The sequence below is a fragment of the Geotrypetes seraphini genome, chromosome 7 (assembly GCF_902459505.1).
Source record: "Geotrypetes seraphini chromosome 7, aGeoSer1.1, whole genome shotgun sequence".
NCBI classification, from domain to species: Eukaryota; Metazoa; Chordata; class Amphibia; order Gymnophiona; family Dermophiidae; genus Geotrypetes; species Geotrypetes seraphini.
The window spans coordinates 118,994,553-119,011,974 of record NC_047090.1 but is presented as its reverse complement, the minus strand read 5'-3'; the positions used below and the strand labels follow the sequence as shown (position 1 = coordinate 119,011,974).

The following is a 17,422-nucleotide window of genomic DNA, read 5'->3' as shown; positions in this document are numbered from 1 at the left end:
ACATAAGAGAATGGGGTTATTTTCCTTCCCCATATATGAGAGGTTGGAGATACCTGAGAGATTTCATCAGGAATTGCAGCGGGGAAATAACATAGTGAGAGAAGGTCATCTGTTTAGGTAATACATTTATCGAATTTTAATTGATTTGATTTTTCGGAATGCGTTGTAGTGCTGTTTGGCTTCATTTATGCAGTTTCCCAGCCAGGATTGCTGTCTGTTTGCTTGGTACATGAAGGTTCTGTCCAGGAAGGATTTGTATTTGCAGCCTGTGATCTTTGGGTATGCAAAGATGTTTTTGTTTCTGGTGGTTCGTGTGGGGTTGTGTAGAATGAAGTGTGTTTGCAGGTAGGAAGGTGCTAGACCAGACTTGTTTGAAACAGATACATGCAAATTTGAATAGTATTCGCGCTTCTATCAATCAATTCAATTCTCTAAAAATTTTACAAACAAGACTGATTTCAGTAACTTTCTGTAATGTATATAAGAACAGGATCTGCCAAATAAAGAACATAACTCCCTATCCCAGCTGGCTGCCTGAAAAGCAATTAGACATTGCTGGAACTTCTAATACTCACAACCTCGAACCAGGGTAAAAACAAATAACGCAGTGGACGGTTTGTTGTAAATTAAGTAAGCTCCCTGTAATAAAGCGTGATATGATCTGACCTTTTCAGGTCAAAAATCAAAACACACTGCGGTATTCTGCATTTTTTGTAATCTAAGTATATTTGTATGGTGTCTGGCAATATGAACTGACTGAAGGACTCTACTGCAGTAATCCAAACTGTGTATCAACGACTAAATAAGTCCCTGTAGGATTGTCAGGCACACATTTGGTCTGAGGAACGTTCCCATTCCTGCTGAAACTCCAACAACCAGCCTCCGATATGAGGAGGCACGACTGGAGTCTTCCACTTCAGGTTATTGAGGCCAGCAGCGTGCCAGATTTTAAGGCCAGATGGGACAGACATGTGGGATCTATCCGCAAAGATAGATAGGGAGGGTCATTGGAGTGGGCAGACTTGATGGGCCGTGGCCCTTATCTGCCGTCTATTTCTATGTTTCTATGTTTCTGGTGCCACTGGGACTTCTTAGAAGAGGGGCTGGTATGAGACCCCGAAGCCTGCTGGCGTCTGGGATTGCTAAAGCAATCCCAGCAATGAGAATCTCTGATACTCAGCAATGAGTATCTCTGAATTCTGGCTAAACCTGCATGAGGGATGAAAATTATTATGACTGTCTCACAAAGGATGGCAGTTGCAATCTAGGAGAGGCTTAGGACGGCGGTCCACCACACTAGACACAAGGTCATCCAGAACCTTGCCAAAAAGCATTTGTCTCCTAAAGGGAAGCTTGCTTAGAGGCACCTTAGAGGCCGAATCTCTAACCCAGAGGCAGAGCCACAGTGTCCTGTGAGCCGCCACTGCATAAGCCCAAGACCTTGCCTAAAACCCTGATGATGTCATACAAGGTGTCTGCGACATAGCCTCATCAGCACCAGCTGGGGGCAGTCATCCTCCTCCACTGAGGGATCACAGCGCAATCTTGTACGACAGTCACATACCACAAATGAAGCAGCTGCTGCAGCCTTAATGCCCAAAGAAGAAACTTCAAAAAGCTTCTTTAAAGATTATGTCCACCCTGCAATTCTGGGAATCTTTAAGCATTACTCCTCCTTCAATAGGGAGGGCTGTGCATTTGGTAACCTGAGCCACTGCTGAATCCACCTTCAGTTGCTTAAACAGCTGCTAAAACTCTGGTGCCAAAGGATAAAGCTTAGACATAGCTTTAATCAATTTGAAAAAACTCTATGGTGTCTTCCACTGTCCTGTGACTAGAACAGCAAGATCTGAATGCGTAGGAAAAAAAGGACATCAGAGCATTAGAACGGCTCATGACAGTGCACCGAGACATGGAGAGCTGACCTTCCAACTTCAGTTCTTTCATAGTATCTGTAATAAAATGGTAGATTGAGACATTTAAATAGGCGGCATATGGGGGAGGGGAGGTCCCAGATCCAGGCTCCCCTAGTCATCTAGCTGAACTGTTCCACAAAGGGAATCAAGAATCAGTATCATCCAGGATGGAAACAATGTCCAAAGTATCAGCGCATCCATCAAGGTCACCTGGATCCACAAATACTAGGGACCAGAGCAATGACATAAGTCAAAAGAGGCACTGGCCTGGAAACTAGCGGTGTGCCAGCCAGCTACGCCACGTGAGCCGGATCCTTGAGATATGCTCTCCACATGAATTGGATGAATTCCTGTGAGACAACACACACCTGAGCTGAGGCTGGCTCCCGATGACTCCCTGACAAAGCACAAAAGGAGTCCCTGGACTTGGCACGTTTTGTGTTTCATGTCAACAAAAAACGGCACTAGGCAGGATTTTTTGCTCAATTCATGGACCCACATCGGCTCCCCAGCCCTAAAGAGCCCAGAGAGGCAAAGCCAAAACTCCCACCCCCTCCCCCCTTGCATACCACAGCATATGATACATGGACATGCCTCCGCCAGAAGTCCAGCACAATTTGCACATGAAATCCTCAGATTAGAGACTGAGGAAGCTATCTCTAATGATATTTTACAAAATCAAGGGGTTATGAGGCAGAAAAAAGAAGTTGGAAAAAAACAAACAAACAACGATAAAATCCAATCCACCACCAGTAAATTCATGCCAAAAACAACCCTTGGAGATGAGTTAGAAAGATAAAAATTGCTAAAATAAAGGTTTTAGAGGTGGGAGACCTGAACCTTACCCCCCAAAAATGCCCAAAACTTTTTAGACATCCTCCAATCCTCCCATAAGAAGTAATAGGGCTGTACTCGCAGCCTCCAAAGTGCTTGCCTCTCAGCTCAATCTTGTAGCTGTAGTGGAGGAAATGAAGTTGTACCTCAATTTTTCTCAAACACACCAATCTTCCAGATCATCAGGCTGCCAGTCAGATGGAACCTGACTGAAACCTCCACTTCCTTGGAACCTCACCACACGACCTGGGGGTAAGAAAACACAGCCTGCGCCCCAATAGCCCGATGGCTCTTACTCAGGGTGTACACAGCCTGCACTTAAACCTCCAACAAAGTCAGGAGGAAAGCTTGCTCCCAGGGGAAAGGACCCAAGCCAAGAGGTGGCACACAGCAGGCTGGCTCCACCTAAATCTTGTCCTGTGAAGCTACAGTCTGACTCTGTGGAAACCGCTTCCTTTCCCAGGCAGAGAACCCCTCCAAAAGAGGATAACTTCAGCCTATGTATGCCCTCTCATTTCAGAAATTCCATTCAAACTAAATATTTGCCTCAGTATTTAAATGTCTCTCTCTTATCTTTCCTCTCTCATGTTTCCTCCAAAGTATATAGTACATGAAGATCATAAGGCATATGGGAACAAATTAAATCTTTATGCCCCTTCTTCCCCTCCTCTCTCATGCCTTTCCTTCAGTCCTCCCCTGCCTTTACCCCTCTCTCTCCTTTTCTATGTAAGTCACCTAGAGCCTGCACAAGTTTGTGCAACACACAAATGGAAGATTAGATTAGTAGTCTTCCTCTGGATCGACTCCATCCTGTTTAAATCTTTTTGAAAGTGCGGTCTCCAGAATTGTAAATAATATTCTAAATGATGTCTCACCAGAATCTTAATATAGGAGCACCTGTACCTCGTTTTCCTACTAGCCATACCTCTTCCTATGCACCCCAGCATCCTTCTAGCTTTTGCCATTGTCTTTTCAACCTGTTTGGCCACATATCATTGCATTCAAATTCCGCTCCTCTTTCGTGCACATAAGTTCTTCACCACCTGAATTGCATTGTTCTCTTGGGTTTTTGCAGTCCAAATGCATGACCTGGCATTTCTTAGCATTAAATCTTATCTTCCAAATTTCAGACCATTCAAGCTTCGCTAGGTCCTTCCTCATATTATTCACACCATCAGGGACATTTACTCTAGTGCAGATTTAGGTATTATCTGCAAACAGGCAAATCTTACCTGACAGCCCTTTAGCAATATTACTTACAAAAATATTAAAAGGAAGAGGCCCAAGAAAAGAACCTGAGGCACACAACTAGTAACATCCCTTTCCTCAGAGCAATCTCCACTGACCACTGCTGTTTGTCACCTTCAACTCAACCAGTTCAACACTTTGGGGCCTATACCCAAGAGCACTCAGTTTAATTTATTAGGTGCCTTTGGAGGATCACCGTCAAAGGCTATGCTAAAATCCAAATATACCACTTCTAGCACACTCCCTCTATTCAATTCTCTGATCACCTAGTCAAAGAAATTAATCAGATTTATCTGACAAGACCTGCCTCTAGTAAATCCATGTTGCCTCTAGTCCTGTAACATACTGTATTCCAAAAATGTCACTACAGTATTCTGTTTAAAAAGCATTTCCATTAACTTCAGAAATTAAAGTTAAATTTATTTGATATACTGCTAATATAAAACCAAGGTTAAAATCTAAGCGGATTACAATAAAATTAAAGCAAGGGCAAGGGGGGGGGGGATTAAGGAAAAGGGAGTGGGACTTGCATACTGCCATTTCATAGTTATACAACCACACTCAAAGCAGTTTACATATATAAATAGAAACAAATAAGATAACAGACAAATACAGAAAAATAAGGAAAAAAACAATAGAAAGTATAGGAAAGGGAAAAGCAAGAGGGAAAATGGGTAACATGCTATTTCAACAAAGAGCATATAAAAATAATAAATATTTAAAAATTCAAATTCCAAAAAGTACAATGAAGAGAATGCCTGTGAAAAATAATATGCCTTTAACTGGGATTTAAATGTAGAAAATGATCTTTCTATATGAAGATAAAAAGGAAGAGAATTCCAGAGTGTAGGAACCATAACTGAAAAAGATGAATTTCTATGGGTATCAAGGAATAACTGTCTAAAAGAGGGAATAGATAGTAGGTGTTGATGTGTAGAACAAAGAGTTCTTTGTGCGGAATAACGCACCAAGTAGATGAATAAAAAGAGAGGGAAGCCCACTAGACATAATCTGAAAGGAAAGATTATAATTAAATTGAATCGCCCAAACCCAGGGGAATGTCAGCATTTATCTCCAGAGCCCTTTTGATGGGGAAAAAAGCCATCCTCACCAACTGGCTCTCCCGTGATCCCCCGTCATATGCACAATGGAGATCCCTAAAGATAGTGCACTCAACACTGGAGAGACGCATGGTGGGAGACTTGACTCTTGGCCCGGGTCGCAAATTTTGTCAGGTGTGGGAGCACTTCTGACAGGACCTCACACCGCGTGCTCGCAGTAGACTTTTGAATCTTTAAGATTTTATTCCCACTCTCAGCTGTTGGACTGGCCATGGATTCTTGGGAAGGGGGGGGATGAGAGGAGAACTGATTATATTGTTGAAAATGTTATTTCCAGAATGGTACTACTGTTTGTATTTGCTTCTTACTGCTAGAATACTAAAAATCATTTAAACATATAATTAAATTGAATACGATAAAAAAAATTGGGGAAATATGCTCTGCTTTTAAGAGGTGCAACATAATCATATTTAGAACGGTGATAAAGTAATCTAACCACCGTATTTTGTACCAATTACAACTTAAGTAACAGATAGTTTGGAAGACCAATAAGAAGGGAGGTACAGTAGTCAAGTTTAGATAAAAGCAAAGAATTAAGATGTGAAGAGAATCAAACTGAAGAAATGAACAAATAGAACAAATTTGATGAAGAGCAACGAAAGAAGATAAAGATATAAATAAAGGAGTCTGAGTCAAAGGTTTTATTTATGTACTGACTCCATAAAACTGGTTACAGGCATTAATAAAATGAGTTACAAGCATCTGCAGGTACAGCTCCAAAGAGAAAGAAGCATGTCATGTGTCCGAGTGACAAAATATGAGGGGTGCTGAAAAGTTATCAGTCCAACCAAGAGAATTGTGGATTTATTCACATTGAGCTCACGGCTGACAGCAGAAACACTTGACAGAACAAAGCCTGTCTAAAAAGTTCTTAACCTAACCAACTAACTTCCTAAATTTTGAGTGCTATTTTGCCAATATAGTTGAAAATAGTGTATGTTATGCCGTGTGTTTTGACATTGTTTCAGATCATTGATTGAACCATATCCACATCATCAGATCTATCTAGCAAAAAGAGGAAGATATTCGTTGGCCTGTTCACGAAGCTGTACCGGAAAATTTCAAAACATGTTTGTTCAGTCAATGGAAAAGATGGAGAAGCAGCTAAATTTGTAGATAATGCAGATGGTGAATGAAGAAAAAAAAGTACAGTGGAAAGCACTGTTGTCAAGATGAAAGCCAGAGACATTTACAAACATTAATACTCATGTACAAGTGGTATTTCAAATTCAATAAATACAACAGAATACTTCACCCAGGGGCAGGAAAACAAGAAACCCTTTTCTGCAAGTTCAGGTTGGCTATTGTGTTTTAAAAAACGATATGCACTAAAATGTAAGCCTTTCCAGAGACAAAGCTGCTGAGGAATTTAAAACACACCTGCTAAGTGTAATTGAAGAAAAAGTGTATGTGCTAGAGCAGTGGAACCCAACCCTGTCCTGGAGAACCACCAAGCCAATCAGATTTTCAGGCTAGCCTTAATGAATATGCATGAAGCAGATTTGCATGCCTTTCACTTCCATTATATGCAAATCTCTCTCATGCATATTCACTAGGGCTAGCCTGAAAACCCGATTGGCCTGGTGGTTCTCCATGACAGGGTTGAGGACCACTGTGCTAGAGCACAATGTGGATGACTGACCTGTTTTACAAACAGACTGGGAAACGGACATATATAATGAAACTGACAGCAAAACCTCCTGGATTCGAGGCATTTAAAGATCGCACCACCCTGCTACTGTGTGGCAACGCCAAGGATGATTTCAAATGCAAGCCTCTTATGGTCTACATCAGGGCTGCCCAAGTCCGGTCCTCGAGATTTACTCTGCAGGCCAGGTTTTCAGGATATCCACAATGAATATGCATGAGAGAGATTTACCTGCACTGCCTTCTTGGTATGCAAATCTCTCTCATGCATATTCATTGTGGATATCCTGAAAACCTGTCCTGCCAGTAGATCTCGAGGACCGGACTTGGGCAACCCTGGTCTACAGCAATGTTTCGCAAGTCAGTCCTGAAGTATCCTCTTGCCAGTCAGGTTTTCAGGATATCCACAATGAATATGTATGGAAAGATTTGCATGCAATGGAGGCAATGTATGCAAACCAATCTCATGCCTATTCATTGTGGATATCCTGAAACCTGACTGGCAAGGGGGTACTCCAGGAACGACCCGAGAAACACTGGTCTACAGAGCCCAAAATCCTCATGCACATAAAGGAAGAAACCTGAAGTGCATGCCAAGATGGGCATCAACATTGGAAAAACTGTTCAGTGACATGGAGGAATGTGATCTCATGCTGAAGCAGTCTAAAATTCAAGCGTCTGACAAGCTCTGCATTTGCCCCTTGTAAGGACTTGAGAAGGAAAGCCAAGCAGACAAGGCTGACAGTTTATTCCGTCAACAAGTCATGAGACTCTCACACCAGAAGCTGATGTGTCAGAAGTCAACATGTCAACCTCACCTCATGCACTAGAGGCTGATCAGGCTGAATGATATAGTACCGTACTGTTCACATATATTTGTGTAAAGCTGACTTTTGTCAAGCAATGCTTTCATGATGATATGCTCGTATATGTCAGTTTTCCAGACTGTCCTGTAGCATCCTCTGAACCATTTTGTCCTAATCGTGAATACACTAAAGGCCCCTTTTACAAAGTCCAATAGCGTGTCCCAGTGCAGCTAATGCACCAAAGCCCATTCAAATCCTATGGGATTTGGTGCATTTGTCACAGCAGAATCACTACAATGGCTTTGTAAAAAGGGCCCCAATTGCTTATTGTGGTTGTGCAATACTGTACAGTGCATTTCCGTAAGGATGTTTTTCATCAAGCAATGTTTTCATAATGGTAGTGTACCTTCTCTATATATATGTCCATTTCCCAGTCTGTGCTGTAGCATTCAACAGTACATCTGAACTGTTTTGTCCTTTATGCAAACTAAGGGCCACTTTTAGAAAGCCCAATAAACAGCATGTCCCAGCACAGCTAATGCATTTGCATTGGTTAATGACTACTGCAATTGCTTACTGTGGTAGTACAATACTGTACAGCATATTACTGAATTTATTTTTCAGCACTGTTGTGTACAATTTATTTTAACAGTGTTACTGTACTTCTAATGGTGAGAAAACCATAGTGCATTGCATTGGTTGATGAACAGACTAATTGTTTACTATGGTTGTGCAATACCATACATGTATTTAATTTCTAGTACTGTTCTGTGCCAATTATTTTGTTTAAACCAGCGTCTTGCAAACTATCATCACACTGACGTCTGTGCAAAGGCCCTGAGTCACGAGTGGAGGGGATGCTCAACAGGATGCAGAAAGACGAAAAGAGGTTCCGGAGCAGCTGACTGTCTACAACAGGCCTGCACAACTCTGGTCCTCGAAGGCCGAATCCAGTCGGGTTTTCCCCAGTGAATTTGCATGAGATTTATTTAGTCATTTATTTAGCCCGTCCTCCCAAAGGAGCCCAGAACAGGTTACAGGAGTACATTCATAGTATGTGCCTGCACTGCTTCCATTGTATGCATATTGATCTCATGCATATTCATTTGGGAAATCCCGAAAGCCTGGCCTGGCGAGGGCCGAAGTTGTGCAGGCCTGGTCTACAGGATGTGCCTCTCTCCATGAAAGACACTTTCTTTAGGCAGTCAGTCAGCGCCAGGGACTTGTGGTACACCTGCAATTTTGACTTGGCACAGTTTGCAATTCACTGGTTTAAGCAGTACTGCAAATTTTTAAAAAATGTTTACAACATTCTAAATGTTCTACTATGGTTTTTGTCAAACGCTGTCCCATGCAGGAACCTAACCCTATTTTTCCTATAGCATTCTGAGGCACAAAATGTACTGCTAGAACCTAACCCATTTTTCCATAGGCACAGCATTTCATTATTCGTGATTTTGCAGCTCCAAGACTTTTCCGGGAACTATGAATAATGAGAACAGACTTTATAAGTTTATAAGTCACAGTCTATTTCCCAACCCTGAAGAGCATTTTATTTTATATTTTGCTTAAATTGACTAAGGACAAAGTATACCTACTACAAATAAAATATGCAGATTTAATCAAAATAAGTAATTTACTATTTTTAAAACTTTCACTAAGCTAAAAAAATCTTGTTTTACTTTTAAAACATAATCTTCATAGGCAATGCTCTATTATGCTCCCCCCGTTGTTCTTTATATTTTAAGAAAAGTATTTTATAGCAGTTTCAATTTCTTCATCAGAGATGAGTCGCTGTAAGAGATCACATGAGAAAGCAGACAATTTGGGTAGTTCAATAGATTTGAAGAATTCAGAAATATCTTCAGCTGTTGCTTTGAACTCAGATTTATAAAGCCTGTTGTAGAAAGAGTTAAATGCAGAGGGGATATCAGTTGATGATGTTAATAATGATCCATTAGAAGTTTTTATGGCTGTTATTCTTTGCTTAACCCTCTTGCCTTTGAGACATGAGGCCAATAACTTCCCAAATTTATTTGCAGAAGCATAGAAGGTAGAGCATTGTTTAAAGTATATTCCTGAATCTTAAACTCTTAGAAAGTCCTATCCAAAATTCATGACATGCAATCGGTGAAATGTGGTTTGCTTAACATAGTGATACACAACTTAACAAAAAAATCCTTTATTATATTCAAACAATGCTGACAAATAATAATAATAATTTATTTCTTATATACCGCCAAAGCCATGGTAGTTTGAGGCGGTTTACAATAAGAGGAGCTGGACAGTCAGCGACATATTAATTAATTAATACAATATTGAATTAATGAATACAAGTACATTGAATGCAAGTACAAATAAGAAGAGCTGGACAGTCAGCGACATAGTTACAGTGTAGAAGCAATGAATTCAGTATACAGAATATGAGATAATGAACAACAAATTCTTAGGTGACAAATCAGTTGAACAGTTTCGTTTTTACTAATTTTCTAAAACCTAGATAGATGAGAGCATGATAATGTTACCCAGCCAGTCGTTCAGTTTATCTGCCTGGAAGGCTAGAGTTCTGTCCAGGAAATCTTTTGTAACGGCAGGCCTTTATTGCTGGGTGTGTAAATATGTGGAATTTATGTGTGGGCCTAATAGTGCAACCCAAACTGAAGTGGGAGACCAGGTACATAGGGGCCAAACCAAAGATTGATTTGAAACAGAGACAAGATAATTTAAATACTACTCTAGCCTCGAGGGCAGCCAGTGAAGTTTTTGATAATAGGGACTTATGTGTTCCCATTTTTTTAAACCGAAAATCAGATGTACTGCCAAATTTTGAACAATTCGGAGTTTTTGAAGGATTTTCTTGAAAGATCCCAAGTAGATAATGTTGCAATAATCCAGCATGCTTAGAATAGAAGATTGTACTAGTAGACGGAATGATGCTACATCAAAGTATTTTTTGATGGTTCTTAGCTTCCATAATGTTGAGAAGCATTTTGTCAGTAGATCTGTGTGAGCTTCTAAAGTAAGATATCGGTCGAGAATCGCTCCTAGAATTTTTATGGAATCGACAATAGGGAAGTCCTGAACGTTCAAGGAAATTTTTGAATCTTTGATTTTAGCATTTGGGCTCACTAGAAAAAACTTGGTTTTATCTGAGTTAAGTTTCAGTTTGAATTCTGTCGTCCATAATTCGATTTGTTTTAGGATGAATGCCAGGTGATTCTTTGTCTTGGAGGTTAGGTTTGTGAGGGGAAGAACTATGGTGATGTCATCTGCGTAGATGTAGAATTTGACATTTAAGCTTTGCAATAGATTTCCCAATGAGGCAAGGTAGATGTTAAATAGGGTAGGGGATAAAGGGGAGCCCTGCGGAACTCCGCAAATGTTTGTCCATCTGAAGGATTGTTTGTTATTACTGTGGACTTGGTAAGATTGTTTACTCAGGAAACCTTGGAACCAATTTAACACTTTGCCAGAAAGACCGATTGACTCCAGTCAATTAGAATGTCGTGGTTGACTAAGTCAAAGGCACTGCTTAGATCTAGTTGTAGGACTAGTGCACTAGAACCTTGGCTGAATAAATTGTGAAGGAGATCTATTAGAGAGGTTATAACTGTTTCAGTTCTGAAACCTGAGCGGAAACCCGACTGATTCTCTTGTAGTATGCTGAAGTTATCCAAGTGCTTTATTAAGTTCTGGTTAACTAGGCCTTCCATCAGCTTTACAAATAGGGGGATGCTTGCTATAGGTCTGCAGTTTGATGGCAGCTTGTTGGATTCTTTTGGATTTTTTATGATCGGAGTGATCAGGATCTGACCTAAATCCTCGGGAAATGTACCATCAGTAATAGAGTGGAAATCCAGTTACAGAAACAAGATAATACCAAAACAGAATGGAAAACCCAAATCAAGCTATACAAAATCAAACTGAAGGAAAAACGAAAAGACTATTACTCCAACCTCATAGGCACCAACAAACCAGACACAAAAAAACTTTTCAACCTAGTAAGAAATCTTACCGACACCAAACAATGTCTAGCCACCCAGGGAAACCTAACACCTACAGCCTCTCAATTAGCAGATCACTTCAAAAATAAAATCATCACAATCAGAACAACATTCAATAACTCACAAAACAACATAGACGAGATTCTAATAAAACCTACAACAGATGAAGCCATATCAGCAGACAGGTCCTGGACCAACTTCCCTACAACCCAGTGGTCTGAACTGGACAGGCTCTACAAAAAATATTGCAAATCCTCATGTGATCTGAACAACTGCCCACCATACCTACTAGCAACAGCTTCCACCAATTTCAAAGCTAGTTAAACGCTATGGCTGCAAACCACACTCAGGGAAGGCCAGTTCCCACTAGACCTTGGTGAAATCATAATTACGCCTATACTGAAAGACCCCAAAGGCCTAATAAATAACCCATCAAATTACAGACCAATCGCTTCTATCCCAACATACGTCAAAATAATAGAAGGGCTAGTAGCACAACAACTTTCCATGTACCTAGAAGCCCACAATATCCTACATCCATCCCAATCCGGATTCAGAACCAACCACAGTACAGAAACTCTTCTGGTATCTTTACTAGACATAGCTCGAAGACACCTCAGCCAAGGAAACAGACTGCTAATCATCCAATTTGATCTCTCAGCTGCTTTCGATCTAGTGGACCACTCCATACTTCTCCAGACACTAGACGCAATAGGAATCTCAGGTAAAGTTCACAACTGGTTCCAAGGCTTCCTTAAAACAAGAACATATAGAGTCAAGTCAAAAGACACTCTATCTGAACCATGGTCCAACCCATGCGGAGTGCCACAAGGCTCTCCCCTCTCTCCCACACTTTTCAACCTATTCATAGCTTCCCTAGGCACCACCCTGGACACCCTAAACATTACTTCTTTCAGCTATGCGGACGACATAACCATCATCCTTCCATTCGACATCCATAACCCAATCTCCACAGGATGCCTGAAAACCACATTGGAAACAGTAGAAAAATGGATGACAAATCATAAGCTGAAGCTGAACCCAGACAAAACTAAACTCCTACTACTAGAGAAGGACAAAAAACCATCCCTAACAGAACTGGAAGTAAACTCAATCAAGTACCCAATACAGAGCTCCCTCAAAATCCTAGGTATACATTTAGATAGATGCTGCACAATGCAAACACAAATCCATAAAATCACCCAAAAAGCATTCCTCACAATGCGAAATCTAAGAAAAATCAGAAAATTCTTTAATAAAGACCAATTCAGGATCATTGTCCAATCCCTTGTGCTAAGTATCGTAGACTACTGCAACAGCCTCTACTTACCTTGCCCTACCAACACAATAAATAAACTACAGACCATCCAGAACACAGCCCTCAGACTCATATACTCACTCAACAAACACGACCACATTACCAATGTATACTTAGAATCTCACTGGCTACCAATAAAAGCACGAACACAATTCAAACTCTACTGTCTCCTTTTCAAAGTAACCCATGGCACGGCACCCAGCTACCTAAACAACCGTTTTCACTACTACCTCTCACCCAGAAGAAGGAGAACACAGAACCTTTTCACCTACCCACCTCTCAACGGTACTCGTCGTAAGAAACTTTACGACAACCTTCTGGGGACACAGGCAGCTAAAATTGACTCTGACATCTCAAAACTACTGACCAAAACAACAGACATAAAAGAGTTCCGTAAAGAAATAAAAACACTACTGTTCAAAAAATATCTCCCATCACTCTAACCACCATCCAATGAGTTCCCAATCAACGCCTTGGAAACACCCACTTATAGTATGTGATCTAGAATTACTGTAACTCTTTTACACCCCACCTGACTTAACTTGTTTCAGTTGATATGTATTATCTTCTGTGATATGTATTATCTGTGATATGTATTATCTTCTGTGATATCTATTATCTTCCGTGAAATTGAAGTATCATAATTCTTTACGGTTCCTGTAACTTACTCTTATCCTGTAATGTAATTCTACTGGAAATGCCCAGATATCTTCTCTATTGTAATCTGCCTAGAACCGCAAGGCACAGGCGGAATAGAAATCCCTAATGTAATGTAATGTAATAATTTGGCTTTGAAGGCGACAGGGGCAACTTTTATAATATTTGGAGGGCAGCAGTCTAGTTTGCAGTGGGAATTGGCATATTTCGTATAAAGTTTGTAGAATTGGTCCCAGTTAGGAATGATGAAATTATTCAAGGTATATTTTATCTACCTTTATTAATATAGATGACATATCTATCACATTGTCTTAGGTTTAACTTTGTTCATTCATGTTAGCAGTTTTGCTTTTTTTCATAATTGTGATAGAATCTTGTTATATCAATTTTGATGTTTACATTGTTTTGTTAAAAAAAAAGTATTTTCTCAATAAAAATACAAAGACAAAAAAAAGTCTTAGAAAAAAAACAGGTTAATAATGGTTTAAGGAACCTTACTGAGAGCAGTACAGGGAAAGGACAACTCACAGAAATAGTATGAGGTCACACTAGGCTCAAATTCAGATGCCCACGCCTACAGGAACTAGGACACCCAATCTTAGTAACGTAACAGACTCAAAACTTTAAGGTACTACAATGGTATGTTTTAACAGTTCCTAAGTCATTAATAAAGATATTTTGATAATCAACTTGAATGCTACTTTTAGGTTTTAAGAGAATAAACTATTAGAACAGTAAAAATTAATTAGCTAAAACCAAGTTCCTACACTAGAAATAAAAATCACGGTCATAAGCAAATAAGCTCTTCATTGCCTTAATTCAAATCATCATCTAAATACTACTGGTACAATTTTATTTTAGCCAGTAGTTATCTTCCAACTAAAACACGTAAGTCTTCCTGACCAGAGCCACGGTCCTGTTTCCAAGCTTGGAAAGAACAGCCCAAAAGGCACACATAGGGAAAGAGCCGAGATGTGGGTGCTTTTTGTACATGTATGAGAAGCACGCAGCGCACACACGTGCTGTCGGCGCTGCACCAGGATCTTACGGTTGTTTCCAAACTTACACCGTTGGCCCCGGGACTCCTCGGTAGTAGGAAGCCCCGCGGAGGTGGGAGAGGGGAGCTGGCCCTTTAAGAGGAGGCCCATACAAACTAAGAGGCCTCCCTCCAGACCGGACCGCGGGACCGCTTCGACGCCTTTCCAACTCCCGGGCCGCCCTGACTACCGTACGCCCCCAGCCCGTTGCTCGTCATACCTCGAAGCCCGCGCGGGGCGAGAAGGCGGAGGATCCTCTGCGGGCTCCAGCCGTCTCTCTCTGGAGCGCTCGGTCCTGTGAGCGCTGCGGCTCCGCTCGCGCTCCTCTCTCCTCCACCCGTCTCTCGGCTCCTGGAACGCCAAGATGGCGGCGGCGCTGCGGCTGCGGGCGCTGGGCCGGCAGCGGCAGCCACTTTCACTCACTGAGAGAGTAGGGACATGGGGAGCCATGGCGGGGGGAGAGGCGCCATTGGCCAGGCCAAAACAATCGAACTGGTGCGAGACAGACAGTCTACAGACAAGGAGAGCCGCCAACCCCCGACTGAAGCTTCTGCACATTGGAACTGTTAGTCCAGCAGTAGCTCCCAACCGCACGTGCCCCGAACCGGTCCTTGATCTAGACCCGATTTCTGGTTACCCTCGATCGACACACTCGGCCGTGCGGTTCATACAGCCTGAGACTGACGGAGATTGCCGAACGTTTGCGATGACGTGACGGCGATGAGCCAGCAGATCTCCTTTTTGGAAAAGTAACTCTCGCGAGTTTGGAATTTCGTTTACACGGCGACAGTGGTTGACAGGAAGTTGCGTCACTTTACCAATCATAATTTATTGTAGGAGTTATGAACTCTAGAATTGGACGTGTCTTGCTTGTTTGTGATGCTCGAATGCTATTCTCAGAAATATAATTCACGACTGTGCTTTCTCCACAGTTGGAACTCTGCTTGGTTTTATATTCTTAATAGTTTTATTAGAGCTGAGTCAGCAAAAGTTGTTTTTTTTTGCTTGTAATTTCTTTCTTTACGTTTCAATTAGGACGTGGTCTTACGGAAAAACTTTAAATTGACCGAATAGGTAGTTATTGCCTGGTTTTAGTTTCGGCGACGATGTTATTTTAAATTTCCATCATGTTTTCAGTTGCGGCCAAAATAACCATATGCTTTTGTGGAAAATTTGTACTTTGACCTGTTTGTCTTCCTCCTGCAAATGGGGCAGATGTTCCTCCTCTTCGACCGACCCCTCACTCCAGAGCCAGTTAGGGCTTTAATAGCAGCGATCCTTTCATTCCTCAGGGTCTAAAGAAGGGCTTGGCGGCTAGTGTCTTAAAGGTCCAGGTGGCCAGTCTATCTTGTTTTCAAGCTAATTTGGAGAGAGGTTCCTTGGCTTCTCACCGAGATATTTCCAGGTTTTTGAAGGGGGCAGTGCAGTTGCATCCTGTGTCATTCATGGAACCTTAACCTCGTGTTCAGCCCCTGAGTAAGTCCCCATATGAGCCTCTACAGGAGACCATGCTGACACACCTCGCTGTAAAGATGGTTTTCCTGGTAGCCATTATTTCCGCTAGAAGAATTTTGGAGCTTCAAGCAAGGAACTGTTCCTCAGAATCACAGAGGCAGGAGTGTCCCTGCGTACGGTTCCCTCCTTTCTACCAAAGGTGGTGTTGGCATTCCATGTGAATCATAAAGTCTGACTACTAGCATTCCAGGCCACAGGCGTAAAGAAGCAGGAAAAAATACTAGCACAGTTAGATGTTAGAAGGGTTCTCCTTCGTTACTTGGAGATGACCAAAGATTTTTAGTTGTCAAATCATCTCTCGGTCCAGAGGCAGGCAGGCAGGCCAGCCTCAATTTCCAGATGGATATGGGCAGCAATTTCCCCTGATTACATAGGAAGTATTAAACATCCACTAATTTCCTTGAAAGTGCATTCCACCAGAAGTGTTGCATCTTCATGAGCAGAGTCCAGAATGGTTTCGCCCAAGGAGATTTATAGGGCAGCTATGTGATCCACTTTATGTATATTTACTAAGTTTTACAGGATGGATGTGGCAGCACAAAGGGATTTCACTTTTGAGTCTATGGTGCCTAGCAGCAGGTTCTTCTCTAGGCTCAAGATACTACTTTGATAGGTCCCACAAGTTCAGGACCTCAATAATCTTTCCAGTAGAAAAGCACATGAGTCCTGAAGCCCCTCCCTATCAGTTTTCAATAGCTGCAAAGGCTTGTATAATCACACTCATGCAAGATGAAGCTATGGCTTCACAGAGCTAGGAGTATCTATGCAAGGTTGCTCTTGACAAAGTCAGAGCCGAACAAGTGTTAGTGTTGGTTGCACTCAGTTAGGTGGTTGTTTTCATTCTGCCTTGTTGATACTATGTTATATTTGTTACTGAGTTGTGTTTGCTTGCAGAGCAGATCAAAAGTTTGCCATCAGGGAGGTCCCCTGTGCTCTTCCTTTTTATCTTTTTTATTAATTTTACTTTGATGTATTTTAAACAACCTTTCCCTCCCCTACTTTCCTTCTGTCTCATGTACGTTAATCCGAATTTGTCTAGTATTTTTAATATTTGATAAAATATTGTTATTTACCTATTTTAGTTGTCCCTTACAATCTTTTTATATTGTACACCATCTAAACATTTGTCTATCAAAAATAAAGAAACTTGATTTCTCCTCTTTCAGGAGTTATCTCTGTTTTGGTACAAACTAAGGAGAGGACAGTGCCTGGTGATGCAGGGAGGTGTAGTTGAAAATGCAGATGATGCTTTCTACATATCTCTTGGGTGATGATGCACTACCCACAGGTTCAGTACTCATGTACTTTCCTACTGAAAA

The 17,422-nt window shown here is 41.4% G+C and overlaps 1 protein-coding gene across 1 annotated transcript in view; it reads right to left on the bottom strand.

Annotated features, from left to right (window-relative positions):
* Positions 1 to 15,343, bottom strand: part of INO80 (INO80 complex ATPase subunit) — a 348,126-nt gene extending 332,783 nt beyond the window's left edge. The window contains 1 exon segment of the mRNA XM_033951235.1: positions 14,809 to 15,343. The gene's annotated coding sequence lies outside the window, so the exon portion shown is untranslated.
* Between the last annotated feature and the right edge of the window lie 2,079 nt (positions 15,344 to 17,422).